The sequence below is a fragment of the Pinus tabuliformis genome, chromosome 8 (genome assembly GCF_031772625.1).
Source record: "Pinus tabuliformis cultivar Carrire ecotype Pingquan chromosome 8, CPIR1, whole genome shotgun sequence".
NCBI classification, from domain to species: Eukaryota; Viridiplantae; Streptophyta; class Pinopsida; order Pinales; family Pinaceae; genus Pinus; species Pinus tabuliformis.
Window position 1 is genome coordinate 686,750,150 of NC_142294.1, and position 14,792 is coordinate 686,764,941.

General features: G+C 37.5%; 2 pseudogenes; both read right to left on the reverse strand.

Moving 5' to 3' along the window:
- Nucleotides 1-973: 973 nt before the first annotated feature.
- LOC149237447 (uncharacterized) lies at nucleotides 974-2,478 on the reverse strand (annotated as a pseudogene).
- Nucleotides 2,479-3,487: 1,009 nt separating this feature from the next.
- Nucleotides 3,488-14,792, reverse strand: part of LOC149237448 (uncharacterized) — a 32,176-nt pseudogene continuing 20,871 nt past the window's right edge.

Here is a 14,792-nt window from a genome sequence, read left to right on the forward strand (position 1 = left end):
CCCAATACGTAGTAAGAACTACCTATTGCAAAAACAAGGAGTTAAACTCCATCAAATCTCCAGACAAATTACAAGGATTTCCAATGGCAGATCTATGAAGTCTTCTTCCCTCTGTGCTTTCTTCCCTTCCACGAGATGGAAATGGTCAGAGCTTATTAAAGAATGGATGGTGAATCAGGGCTAGAAACGTGGTCCGAGAGTGGGTGTGGGGTATTGGCGTCCAAAAAGTATCGTGAGATAATTTACTCCATGTCCATATCATTCATTATCTGTGGATTATTGAAAAATACATGCTTTGAAAATAAAAATAAAAGGCCACGTAGTAGTGGGGGAAAATAGTTGAAAAATAATTCCTCGCAATGCAATGCTAATTGAAGCTTTTATTATGTAAGTTTCTTGAAACAAGTATCTATAGAAGAACAATTAAAGGAACTCTTGAGGAAAAATAGCTATGATGAGGTAGTCTATCGTGTATAGGAGTGCATAAATAGGGGTGAAGAGGAGAATGCCAAGGAGAGGCTTTCTTTTTTACATGCACAAGATGGTTTTATGTTGCTATTTGATTTGTAGTTCGAGAAAGCAGTAGACCATTTCTTGTCACCTTTTGTATGTGTGCTTTCTCTTACAATTTTTCCTCCATGAAGAGGTTTCTTTATTGTTGCAGAAGGTTTCCTTATGACATCATGACATTTTTCCTACATTTTTTTAAGCACGCAGTCTATTTATTGGCATGCATAATAAAGAGTACAAAAGGATTTACATTAATTCACAACAAGGGAGCTACAATACCAGTTTTACATTACATTAGGAAGCAATATTTTACATGTTTCACTATTTAATTGTTAAATCGATTTAACACATTCAATAACAGGAAGATGTTCAAATTGTCGTTGACATAAACCGGAAACATTGAATTTTAAAAAATTGGATATCATGCTCTTCTCAATAATTTAATAAGCATTTTTTTTTCCCTTCAATCACTGTTACCTTCATGCTGCCTCCTGTGATTTCTACTTAGTTATGATCCATGCCTTCTCTTATCCTTCTTGGAATCTAATTCATGAATCTTTTTATCTACCTTTGAAGTCTTCCTTTCTTCTCTTCTCCTCTTTTTTTCCTCTTTCCTCTTCCTCTTCCTAGCATGTTGATCATCTGTTGAAGAATCAGATTCATGTCCATTAGATAGTTGGGTTGCTTCATCCTTTCAAGAATCCATATGAGATTCATTCTCTTTCCTGAAGTTTTCTATTTGAAGCAAGACTCAATTCTCTAGGAAGATAATTTTCATTCACAGAATGATGGGGATCCCTACATTATGAAGTTGGAAGAATGAATACAAATTCAAATGAAAAACAATAAAAAAATAGAAGAAACAGTGAATATGCCTCTATGGAGAAAGATAACCAAATCAAAACACATGGAAGTGAAGCACAATCATTTTATTGCAAGTGAAAATCAGAACAAGGTTGAGAAACTTGGCTACAAATCAATAAGAATCCCATCATCCTTCTTAATAACAACATAAAAGTGAAAACTTACCGAGAAAAAAAAATCTCCTTTACACACTCTCCTTCTGCATAACCAGGAGCTAAATTATCTTCACAACTTCCTTTCTTTAGTAGCTCTGTAGCCTCTCACTTATACAATCGATTTCCTTGAGGGTGACTTACACGCTTTGGTGCTAAACCCAAAATCTCATGCATGGCTTTCTCTTCCTCTTCTTTGACCCTCTTAATCTCCTCTTTCTTTGCCTCTTCAATGAAATCTTGTACCTTTTTATCCCTTGCATACCAATGAAGATCCTTTCATATGTAGGAACAATATGACATGATCATTTAAGTGCTTTGGCACTGATATTACATAACTAGATGTTTGACTGAAAAAAGTTGATGACATTTGACGAGAACAATAGCTAAAGGAAACCTTATAATTTCTATCCATCTCAAAAAATACAACATCAAGCTAATAGACATGGAGTCAATAAAATTAGAAAAGGTGGCATCAATCATGTTGAGATTAGACAGAGTTTTCATACAAGTAAGAAATCCTTTAAATTTTAACTTTTAAACTCAAACTAAAGGTAATATGCCTATAATTGAAAACTGTAATGTTTTACTTAGGGCCAAAACAAGTATCCCACTCCTTTAATGAAGGAGGTTGTTGATGCACTTTTGATGTACCTTTATAGAGTTTTTGGACTTATAGATGAAATGGAGAAACTTGCATCCTTTGAAAATAATTGTGTTGTGGTATGTAAATTTCATTGTAATGTATTGTGCTTCTTTAATACATAATATTTTTTCAGGTAAAAATGTGCATTCGTTTTCACATTATAAATAGAGGCCAATGTGTGGCATCTTGCATTCTAGTTTCGTAGTCTAGTTTAGTGACTAGAGGCCTTAAGATCATGTGTCATGTGCATACCTTGGTAAACAATGGGGTTCTAGAATTTAGAAACCATGCATGTTGTAAAGGCATGTAGACTATTATAAGAAGGATGCAATAAGGATGACCTTGTGGCTTGAATGGACAGTGCAGGAGGAACTAGAAACTTTGCTAGAAGAGTCTGGGAATTTACGAACACTTTCATTCTTGTATACAGGTAAAGGATTACAACAACAAGCATTGTACATATGGTGAATTACATCACAGAGAAATTTGACAATACCTCTATAAGGGTCTTCTATTATGGGGAAAAGAGGGAAGGAGTCAAGTGGTCTAACACATGATTAACTGGCAGCTACTGTAGAGGCAACAAGACTTCTAGAAGAATCATTTGATCACAAGCTTGTCTTGGAAAATTTGACTTGGGTTTGTCATATAATATCAGTCACCTTTATTATAATTTTTGTTTATTATACAATAAGAAATGAAATTTTAATTGTTGTTCCTTATATTTTTAAGTGAAGATCATAGAAATGGACCAAGATCTGGTTGTTAACATTTTAACATCATCCAAAAGATCTAGTCCTCTTCCACGAGGTACTTCATTGGATTCAAGTTTGTATTTTATAATGTCTTGAATTATTGACAACATATAAATGAGTAGTCACATCCCATGTAAATAGACACATGGCTGAATTCTCATGTTATGCTTATCACCAACTCTACCAATTGAGAAATTTCCATTTGCATTATAGAATTAGGAGAAGAACAATGTACGAGTCATCATGCCCCCCATATAAAGAAATTTCCATGTCATGATGCTTATATGACATCATGACATTTTTCCTACATTTTTTTAAGCATGCAGTCTATTTATTGGCATGCATAATACATAGTACAAAAGGATTTACATTAATGCACAACAAGGGAGCTACAATACCAGTTTTACATTACATTAGGAAGCAATATTTTACTTGTTTCACTATTTAATTGTCAAATCAATTTAACACGTTCAATAACAAGAAGATGTTCAAATTTCCATTGACATCAACTGGAAAACATTGAATTTTAGAAAAGTGGATATCATGTTGTTCTCAATAATTTAATAAGCATGTTTTCCCCTTCCATCACTGCTACCTTCATGTCACCTTATGTGCTTTCTACTTGCTTCTTATCCATACCTTCTATTATCTTGCTTGGAATCTGATTCATGACTCTTTTTATCTACCTTTGATATCTTCCTTTATTCTCTTCTCCTCTTTTTTCCCTCTTTCCTCTTCCTCTTCCTAGCATGTTGATTATCTGTTGAAAAATCAAATTGATGTCCACTAGATAGTTGGGTTTATTTATCCTGTTAAGAATCGATATGAGATTCATTCTCTCTTTCCTGAAGTTTCCTATTTGAAGAAAGAATTTATTCTCTAGGAAGAGCTTTTTCATTCACAGGATGATGGGGAGCCCTGCATTATGTAGTTGGAAGAATGAATACAAATTCAAATGAAAAACAATAGAAAACTAGAAGAAACAGTGAATATGCCTCTATGGAGAAAGATAACCAAATCAAAAGACATGGTGGTGAAACACAATCATTTTATTGTAAGTGCAAATCAAAACAAGGCCGAGAAACTTAGCTGCAAATCAATAAGAATCCCATCATCCTTCTCAATAATAACATAAAAATGAAAACTTACCGAGAAAAATCAAGCCCCTATACACTCTCTCCTTTTGCATAACCAAGAGTCAAATCCCTTGTACAACTTCCTTTCTTTAGTAGCTTTGCAACCTCTCGCTTATCCAGTCGATTTCCTTGATGATGAATTAGATGCTTTGGTGCTAAACCCAAAATCTCATGCATGGAGTTCTCTTCCTCTTCTTTCACCCTGTTTATCTCCTCTTTCTTTGTCTCTTCATTGAATCTTGTGCCTTTTTATCCCTTGCATACCAATGAAGATCCTTTCCTATGTAGGAACAATATGACATGATCATTTAAGTGCTTTGGCATTGATATTGCATAACTAGATGTTTGATTGAAAAATGTTGATAACATTTGATGAGAACAATAGCGAAACGAAACCTTCTAATTTCTATCCATCTCACGAAATACAACATCAAGCTAATAGACATGGAGTCTATAAATAAAAAATGGTGGCATCAATCATGTTGAGATTATACATGAGAAATATCATTCCTATTGGTCCGAGTCATAGCTAGGATTACATTTCATACTACTGCCTCCCTAGACACATACACCTAACCTCTAGCAAGAATAAAAACCTTTCTTATGCATGACACTATCAATTCGTCAAAGTACAAAACGTAGAAGTCCTTACTTGAAAAATGTAGAGGGACTTTGTATGCTTAAACCAACAACTCATAGTCAACTTTACATACTTCTAATGGTAGCAGACTCACCATTATATATTTGAATCATCATGAACAATATTCCTGCAAATCAGGAATGTTTTACCAACACTTGGACTTACAATCTCATTTGACAACATGAGCACCATACTCTGACAAAGAATCAAATGACTGTAAATAACAATTGATAGTACCTTTTATACGAAGTGTTAAAATGATTCCAATTGTTGAATTGATGCCACTGGTAGCGATTATTGAGCATTTGATAACTATGTGTTCTCATTCACTAATGATGCTCATTTCACCAACAAATTTGATGATCGGTACCAATTACCTGTTAGAAAAACAACATAACATCAATCCACTCTGATTACTCGAACATAATATGCAGTAAACAACATTAGCCTTTATCTTCTAGAAAAAAAACTAATACAAATTAATGATATCAAATTTCAATGAATAATTTGATACTTAAATCTTGACTTGAGTATTACTCCCCCCTATGTATAGGCTCCACCTTTACATTAGGAATATGTAAACAATACTTGCAGAAAAAACTTCAACAATAAACAAATCATCGTCATCTTTATAAACTCAAACTACTAATCTAATTTGACAACAATATCCAATAATTTCCTTATCCTTCTGATACATTACTTGGCATATTCCTTTCCACTTATTAAATACGACCTTTCTGTCTTCCCTTGAATCTCGACTCTTATTTTGAATGAAAAGGAACAAGAAATATATTCCCCTTGAGTAGATTAGCTCCCTTTTTATTCCACACTTGGGATTTCTGAGTTTGGTCAACAACAAGTGCTCATTTCCTGCACTAAACAAGTACATTTTCATGATTCAGTGACTTTCTTCCAATACACTGATGATTCCTCTTGTTAGCACCAATCTCTAATATGCAATTTACCTCTTGCTCCTCTTTCTGACTGTATTTATTTGGAGAACTATTAGGGCTAATTCTTCTTATTTTTTTATAATTGGAGTCTCTACCAGTTGAAGGTTATATAATAGAGATCAACCACAGTAATACAAACTCTGATATGCCCATCTTTTGCTAATAATTTTGATATCCAAATATTTTTCTATGTTGCCTCCAAGCACCATTTTATTTTCCTTTATTATGAGTGTTGGAATAACTCTTGCGCAGTTTTCCTTGTTCGGTCTCATCATAATCATGCCTTAGATTACAGTGTCTTGAAAAAAATATTTCTTTCCTAATTTGCATGTAGCTTCTTTGTACCCATAATTCTTACAACTATGGCATTCAACATTATTCAAGAAAGGGGAAAGGGGATTATTCTTCTTACCAAATCTTTTGTCTGTCTAATTTCTTGGACTGATACTTCAACATCTATTGTTGCACCTTCCTTTTCATCTCTTGACAATTGGAGGAAAAATTCCTTGTGTTACAACAATAAATAAATATGAGGGGTTTCATATCTTTATATTGATGATGGGACAAGCCCATCACTCCACACGATTCTGCACAATAAATATTGGAATCAACACACTGTTATGTTAACCTCTAATTAAATGATTTAAACAATGATTAAGTTGTGGATTAAATTGTGGTTTGTGACTTAAATTCAGATATTTTTGGACTTTGGTAAGGTGGAAATTATGATTGTAGTTATTAACACTATACTGGTGCCTTGGTTTGCGTTTCCTGCTCCTTGTTCTTGCCAAAACCTTCCCTCCTATTGTCACTCGGTCATTTTTGCTCCTCATTTCTTGGTGTCAAGGGTTTGTTCTGGTAATGATTATGCTACCTATGTATAATGCTACACTGTAACTAATGTGCACAACAGTCAGGGGCTACTCTATTTGAGATATTGGCACCTGCATTCACCTGGGTAACTTGTGGTCTTGGCTCTTTGTGCACATATTGGTAGTTTTGTCGCCTGTGTGAGTATACGTTTGTAATTCTTGTGCAGCTCCTTACCTTGTCTTTATTCCATGGTCATTTTCTTTTTATGATGTCATTTTGCTGGTAAATCTCAGTGGTTTTTGTGCATGCATCCAGGTTGCAAAGCGATGGCACTCCTCTGTTTTTGACTTCACTTTAGGTAACTTCGTCTATCGATGATTTACTCTATTCCCTTTATTATTCCATATCTAAATGAACTCGCTCCTTTGTCTCAGTTGGTATTCGAGATTTGTGGCTCAATGGCTTATGCTCTATCTGCACTGTGAACCCTCCAGGTATGGAAAGGAAACCCTCTTTGCGTCTGCACTTATTCGCTTTTTCTTTCTTTCATAGTCAACAACTATACTCATAATCTTGTCCTGGTTCTCTTGCAGGTTGAGGGTTTGCAAATGGGCGTGCCTGATGTAGTCACCTCGGCCCTTGTTTTGTAGGCTCTGTTACTGTCATCAATGAAGTCAGGGCCTGTAGGTTCTTGATGGTTCGATTTCCTCAATACTTGTTTGTTGATGTCCCTCTGTTGTAGTCAAGCGTCCTGGGTCAATTTAATGCAGTTTTTCTTGGGTTTCGATACTCGTTATCTGTAAATTCATATATAATGGAAGCCATCCCAAAACCCTTGTCTATGGTTTGTTGGTCGTTAGGCTTGTTACTGCTTGTAGGGTTATGTCTGGGCACTGTTATGTATATACAGGAATTTCATGTTATAATTGGAAAGAAAATACAGAGAATTTGTTTGCTTTGAATTACCTTTATTTTAAATGTAATTGTTCGACTGATATTTCTCTCGTTTTGGTTTGTACGCCCTCGAACTATGCCTCGTTATCTTGTGGAGTTTCCTTGATTGTTTTAAATGATTTTAAAGAGGAAAACGATGGAACTGTGCTTGCACTGTGGTTGTTACTCGTAGTTACTTCAATGACTAGAAAGCATAGTAGACATACCCGTGTTTGTTCAGGTGGACGGATTCGAAAATGAGAAAGTGTTCTCTGTCTTTTATGACTATGTGCATATGCTCTTTTCGTTTGAACTGCTTGCAATTGTTCTTGTCCGTTTCCGGTCGTGATTTCTCTTAATGGGTTACCAACCCTCATTCTGGGAATTCGATACAGTCCTTGTTGTTTGAACTCTGTTCCTTTAGAAAAGAAAATAAACAAGACAGTCTGCATGCACCATATCGACTATTTTGGTTGTTCAATGAATAGGAAACAATAAAGAAATATTATGGCTATTACAGATGGATTCGAATGAATAAATTGTTTGCTCTTTTTATTATGGATACTTGTATGCTGAACCTTTTGAATGATTTTTTATTTTACATTTATATCTTCTGTCCACAGTTATCTGAACTGTGTGTAGTTACTTTTTCAGTTGCTATTCTATTAGTTACACAACTATTCATGTATTTAGTTCTGTCTGTACTACAATATTTTACATTATACATATTTGTCTTTTTCCTCTAAAATGAAAGAACAGTTATTAAACTATTGTTTATTAAGGACAAACAAAATAGTGACCCTAACCGACTAAACTGTCCCTAACTAATACTGAGATTAAAAGAAAAACAAAGTCCTGCATCCTACTTTGACAAATTGAACATAAAGAAACCAATTCGCTAATAAAACTTTCCACCTTGGCAGAGACTAACACCCGGTCATGGTGCCCTAGCTAGATGCTCCTGCACCAGGCTCCCGGGGTAAAAAGAAATCATGACTTCGGTCCATGAGCTTCTCGACTAAAGAACCCACTTGCTCTATTTTCCTGGCATTAAGCCACGAACTATCCTCAATAGGACGATTCTTCCACTTGACCAAGTATTGCAGATACTCCTTCCGTCGAGTGCATTTGGCCACCTGAGTGTCGAGGATTCTCTCGATCTCAGGAGGTTGAACGTAAGGCATTTGTCTCATCCAAGTTGCACTTCCATATTGGGTGTCTCGTGTAGGCCTTGTGGTTCTGTCTTCTTATTCTAGGTCAGCAGTGTAGGGAAATAGGTCTGCTACATTGAAGATGGGTGAAATGCCTATCCCTAGTGGCAGCTGTATCTCATAGGCATTCGTTGAAAATTTCTGGAGAACTTTGCAGGGACCTATCTTCTTGTACTTCAGCTTGTTGTATGCACCTCTAGGGAAGCGTTCCTTGTGCAAATGCGCGAGGACTTCATCTCCCACATTAAACTACACTTCCCTTCATTTCAAATCTGCTTGCTATTTATATTTTTGGCTGCTGTCCTGCAATTTAATTTTCACTTGCTCATGAAAATCTCTCATCGCATTAGCGAAATCTTCCCCATCTGCACTTTACCTTTCTTTCTATCCGAGATCTCGCAACTCATGCACTCCATGAGGATGCATGTTGTATAAGATTTGAAAAGGACTACAACCCGTACTGCGATTGGGCAAGTCGTTATAAGCGAACTCTGCCTGGGCAAGTATTTGATCCCACATCTGCAAATTCTCACCAATAAAGCTTCATAGCAAGTTCTCCAGACTTCTGTTTACCACCTTTGTTTGTTCGTCGGTCTGCGGGTGATAAGCAGAGCTATAACTCAATTGCATATCCATCTTCTTCCACAGGGTGCACCAAAAGTGCCCTGTAAACTTCACATCCTTATAAAAAAGAATAGATTTAGGCAAACCATGTAGCCTGAAAATATCTATAAAGAACAAGTGGGCCACGTGAGTGGCATCGCTGGTTTTTTTGCAAGGGATGAAATGTGCCATCTTCGAAAATTGGTCCACTACTACCATCACCGAGTCATAACCCTGCTGTGTCCTTGGTAGACCCAAGACGAAGTCCAAGCTGACTGAGTCCCACAGTCTACTTGGAATAGGCAATGGTGTATAGAGTCTCGTGTTTTCACTGTGACCCTTTGCTAACTGGCACACTATACATATGGTCATAAATCATTGTACATCCCTTTGCATTTTTGGCCAAAAGTAAAAAAGGTTGAGCTGCTCGAGTGTCTTGTCTATGCTGAAATGTTCGGCTAGACCTCCACTGTGATTTTCCCGAATAATATTCTCTCTCATCGAGCAGCTAGGAATGCATAGTTGTCCTCCTCTAAACAATAGTTTCTCTTGCAAGTTATAGTCCAACCATGGACTATTGTCTCTCACCAAAGGATTATGGCATGCTTCGTAAGGCTCCTTAAAATCTGTGTTAGTCTGACATAAATCTTTCAAGTGCTCAAAACCCAGCACTTGTACACTACTCTCCTGTAAGAGTAAGGCCCTCCTACTCAATGCATCCACCACTTTGTTGGCCTGCCCGCTGATGTGTTTCAACACAAAGGTGAAACTTTGCAAATATTCCACCCACTTGGCATGTTTGTGATTCAGCTTGTGCTGTTGCATCACATACTACAGTGTAGAATTATCCGAGAACAAAACAAATTCATTTCCCAGCAAATAGTGTCTCCAATGCTTTAGTGCTTGGATGACAGCATAGAATTCCTTGTCGTAAGATGAATATTTCTACTTGCTTTCATTTAACTTCTCACTGAAAAATGCAACAGGTTTATCCTCCTGGCTAAGTACAACTCCAATAGACGTTCCACTAGCATCACAGCGAACCTAAAAAAGCTTTTTAAAATCTGGCAATCTTAGGATCAGTATCTCTGTGATCTTCTTCTTTAGTAGCTGAAAACTCCTTTCTGCTGCATTTGTCCATCAAAAAGGCTCACTGCCCTTTTTGATAGTGTCCAACATAGGTGCACAGATTTCACTAAAATTTCTTATGAATTTCTGGTAAAAACTCACCAACCCATGAAAACTACGTACCTCAAATAAGCTTTTTGGGGATGGCCAATTGACTATCGCTACAATCTTTTCCAGATCCATCTTTAGCTCATTTTTTGCTATTACGAAGCCCAAATAAACCAACTCTTTTTTCAGAAAAGTACACTTTTTCAGATTTATCAACAACTTATTCTGTTGCAATTTTTCCAACACTTTTTGAACATGTCGAAAGTGTTCCTACCTTGTCTTGCTGAAAATTAATATGTCATCCAGGTACACTATCACAAACTTCTCGATGTATTCTTTTAGCATTTCATTCATTGACCGCATAAAGGTACTGGGTGCATTGCTCAGTCCAAATGGCATAACCAGCCACTCATACAGTCCCTCGTTAGTCTTGAAGGCTATCTTCCACTCATCCCCCTCTTGAATTTGAATCTAATGATACCCACTCTTTAAATCTATCTTAGAAAAATATGTTGCCCCACTTAGGCAATCCATCATGTCGTCCATCTGTGGCAATGGAAACCTATACCGGATGGTGATTTTGTTGATGGCCCTTGAGTCTGTGCACATCTTCCATTCTCCTCCTTTCTTGGGAGCGAGAACCATTGGAACTGCGCAAGGGCTCAAACTCTCCCTTATCAACCCTTTGTCTAGCAGTTCCTGCACCTGCTTTCTAATCTCCTCCTTATCTTTGGGGATCATCTGATATGCTATCTTATTTGGGAAACTTGCTCTGGGTATGAAGTCAATATGGTGACTTATGCTTCTTTTGGGGGGCAGTTTATCTAACAGGTCATCCACCACTATATTGGTAAACTCCTGCAACATCTGTTGAATTTCTGTGGGCAAATCTGACAACCTCTATGTGTAGCAGTACCATCTTTGTTCTTCTTACAATAGCATAGCTTACCTCGCTATCCTCAACTTGTTTTAGAAACTATTTTCCGCTTACTAATAATGCTCTTGTCTCACTTGTCCCTGTTGTCTTTGAATCTTTGATGGGCACAAGTGTATGCTTGATCCCATCTTTGACAAACTTGTAACAGTTTGTCTTTCTATCATGTACCACCTTCCTATCATATTGCCATGGCCTGCCTAGTAGTATGTGCATACATCCATCGGCATTATGTCACAAATGACCTTATCCTTATATCTACTGATATGAAATTCCACTTCACATTGCTCATCTACCAGCAATTGATGGCCTTTTTGCAGCCATGAAACTTTGTAAGGGGTGGGGTGTTTCAACCGCTTCAACCCCAACTTTTCTACCATCTTTGTGGCCACCAAGTTATCTATACTTCCACTGTCAATAATCAGCTTACAGCACTTACCGTGTGACCTACAAATTGTCCGAAACAAAGCTTTCTGCTAAGTTTCTTCAACTATTTCATTGGTTGGTTTCAACAATACCTTCTTCAAAACTAGGGCTTCCCCTATTTCTGGAGCATTCTCTGCTACTTGGGGAGGTGCCTCTGCTTCTTCTGGTTGTGCAACATACACACCCCTCTGTCCGGCTTGGCCTGCCTCAAGACACTCAAATGATCTATGGCCCCACTTGTAACACCTGTAACATTGATAACCAACTCATCTGCCTTGGCCATTTCCCTTGCCTCACTGATATAGCCTACCACCTCTCGTGTTGTCACCTTTTTCTACTATTCTGGAACCTTTAGAACTATTGCCTTCCTCATTACTGCTAGAAGTTTTCCCTCTGCCATAAGACCGGCCTCTTCTTCTACTGGTTCCTCGTCCTCTCCTAGAATTTTGTTTTCTAGTAATTTTCTCTTCAGCTTTCATAGCACTCTGATATGCTTCTTCAATGTTTTTCAGAGAAAGAATACTAATTTCATATAAGATTTCTAACCTTAAACCATTTACATACCTGGCTGTCTTCTGCGGGGTGTCCTCTGTATAACCAGCCCTTAAGTTCACTTGGTAAAGCTCTTCAATGTACTGCCTTACTATCATCCCCTTCTGTTTCAGATTCTGCACTTGCCTGTGTAGTGCAATCTGGTAATCCTTAGGCAGAAATCTACCTTTCAATTTGGCCACCATCCTGGACGATTTCTTGATCGGCAACTTGTTCAATCTCCTTCTCTCTGTTTGGACACTATCCCACAATAGGGCTTCATGTCCCTCCAACTTTGTCGCAGTGAACTTAACTCTACGGTCTTCACTGACCTCCTCACACTCAAAATACTTATCCAGTTCACTGATTCAGTCCAACAGAACCTCTGTGGACAAGCTGCCATCATAATTTAGGAGTTCTAGCTTGGGTTTGCTGTGCACCAATAGGACCAACCTCAATAGCCTCATTTCTGATCCTTCCTCATCCGATCCATCTGTTGTCGCTACAGCTTCCTCTTCGCTATCATCACCTATCTCTGGATCCCTTCTTCTCCCTACTTCAACTGCCTCCAAATGGGCAGTAAGAATCCTGATCTCCTCTCTCAGTCCTTCCTCTGCTATCCTTCGAACACCTCTTCCATGACCTCACCTTCCTACCTCCATTTCTCCAGCCAATTCCAAATCCTGCTCTGATACCACTATGATGGGACCAACCCAACACTCCACACGATTCCACACAATAAAGATTGGAATTAACACACTGTTATGTTAACCACTAATTAAATGATTTAAACAATGATTAAGTTGTGGATTAAATTGTGGTTTGTGACATAACTTCGGATATTTCTGGACTTTGGTAAGGTGGCAATTATGATTGTAGTTATTAACACTGTACTGGCACCTTGGTTTGCATTTCCTACTCCTCGTTCTTGCCAAAACCTTCCCTCCTATTGTCACTCGGTCATTTCTACTCTTCATTTCTTGGTGTTGAGGGTTTGTTCTGGTAATGCTTATGTTGCCTGTGTATGATGCTACGTTGTAACTAATGTGCGCGCCAGTCAGGGGCTACTCTGCCTGAGAGATTGGCACCTGCATTCACCTGGGTAACTTGTGGTCTTGGCTCTTTGTGCATAGATTGGTAGTTCTGTCACCTGTGTGAGTATACGTTTGTAATTCTCGTGCAACTGCTTACCTTGTCTTTATTCCACGGTCATTGTTTTGTTATGAGGTCATTTTGCTGGTAAATCTCAGTGGTTTTGTGCATGCATCCAGGTTGCAAAGCGATGGCACTCCTCTGTTTTCGACTTCACTTCAGGTAACTTCATCCATCCATGATTTACTCTATTCCCTTTGTTATTTTATCTGTAAATGAAATCACTCCTTTGTCTCAATCGCTATCCAAGATTTATGGCTCAATGACCTACGCTTTGTCTGCACTGCGAACCCTCCAGGTAAGGAAAAGAATCCCTCTCTGCGTATGCACTTATTCACTTTTTCTTTCTTTCATAGTTGACAGCTATACTCACAATCTTGTCCTGGTTCTCTTGCAGGTTGAGGGTTTGCAAATGGGCATGCCTGGCGTAGTCACCTCGGCCCTTGCTTGGTAGGCTCTGTCACCGTCATCAATTTCATTCTTAAAGTTAGGGCCTGTAGGTTCTTGATGGTTTAGTTTCCTCAATACTTGTTTTTTGATGTCCCTCTGTTGTAGTCAAGCGTCCTGGGTCGATTTAATGCAGTCTTTCTTGGGTTTCGATACTGGTTATCTGTAAATTCATATATAATGGAAGCCATCCCAAAACCCTCATCTAGGGTTTGTTGGTCGTTAGGCTTGTGACTTCTTGTAGGGTTATGTTCAGGCACTGTTATGTATATATAGGCATTTCGTGTTATATTTGGAAAGAAAATACAGAGAATTCATTTTCTTTGAATTACCTTTATTTTAAACGTGATTGTTCGACTGTTATTTTTGTCATTCTGGTTTGGACACCCTGATATCAAAATATTTTCAACAATAGTATCAGATTTTATTTATTCACCAAGATTTCTAATGGAATTAACAATTTCATCTACTATAACAAAAAATGTTGCAATGATTTCATCGTCATGCATTTTCAATGTCTCATATAGTATTCTGAATGTTTGGAGTTTAACACTTTTTACCTTGGTGTCACCCTCCTAACTTTGGATAATCTTATCCCACATTCCTTTTGTTGTTTTTAGCTACATTACCTTCACAAACTCAGACTCGACCAAACTTCCCAAGATGGAATTTATAGCTTCTGCATGGTTTCATATTGTTTCTTTCCTACAATATCTAAAGGAATAGAGACTCAATATTGATATCCAATTTCAACGATTTCGCATACATCATCTCCTAGTGCCTACAAGTATACTCTCATCCTAACTTCCCAAAATACAAAGTTAGCTCCAATAAATATAGGAGGTATGATAGAAAATTCTTCTTCGTTACTACTCATCTTGAATAATCTCCTTCAAGAAATCAAGCTTCT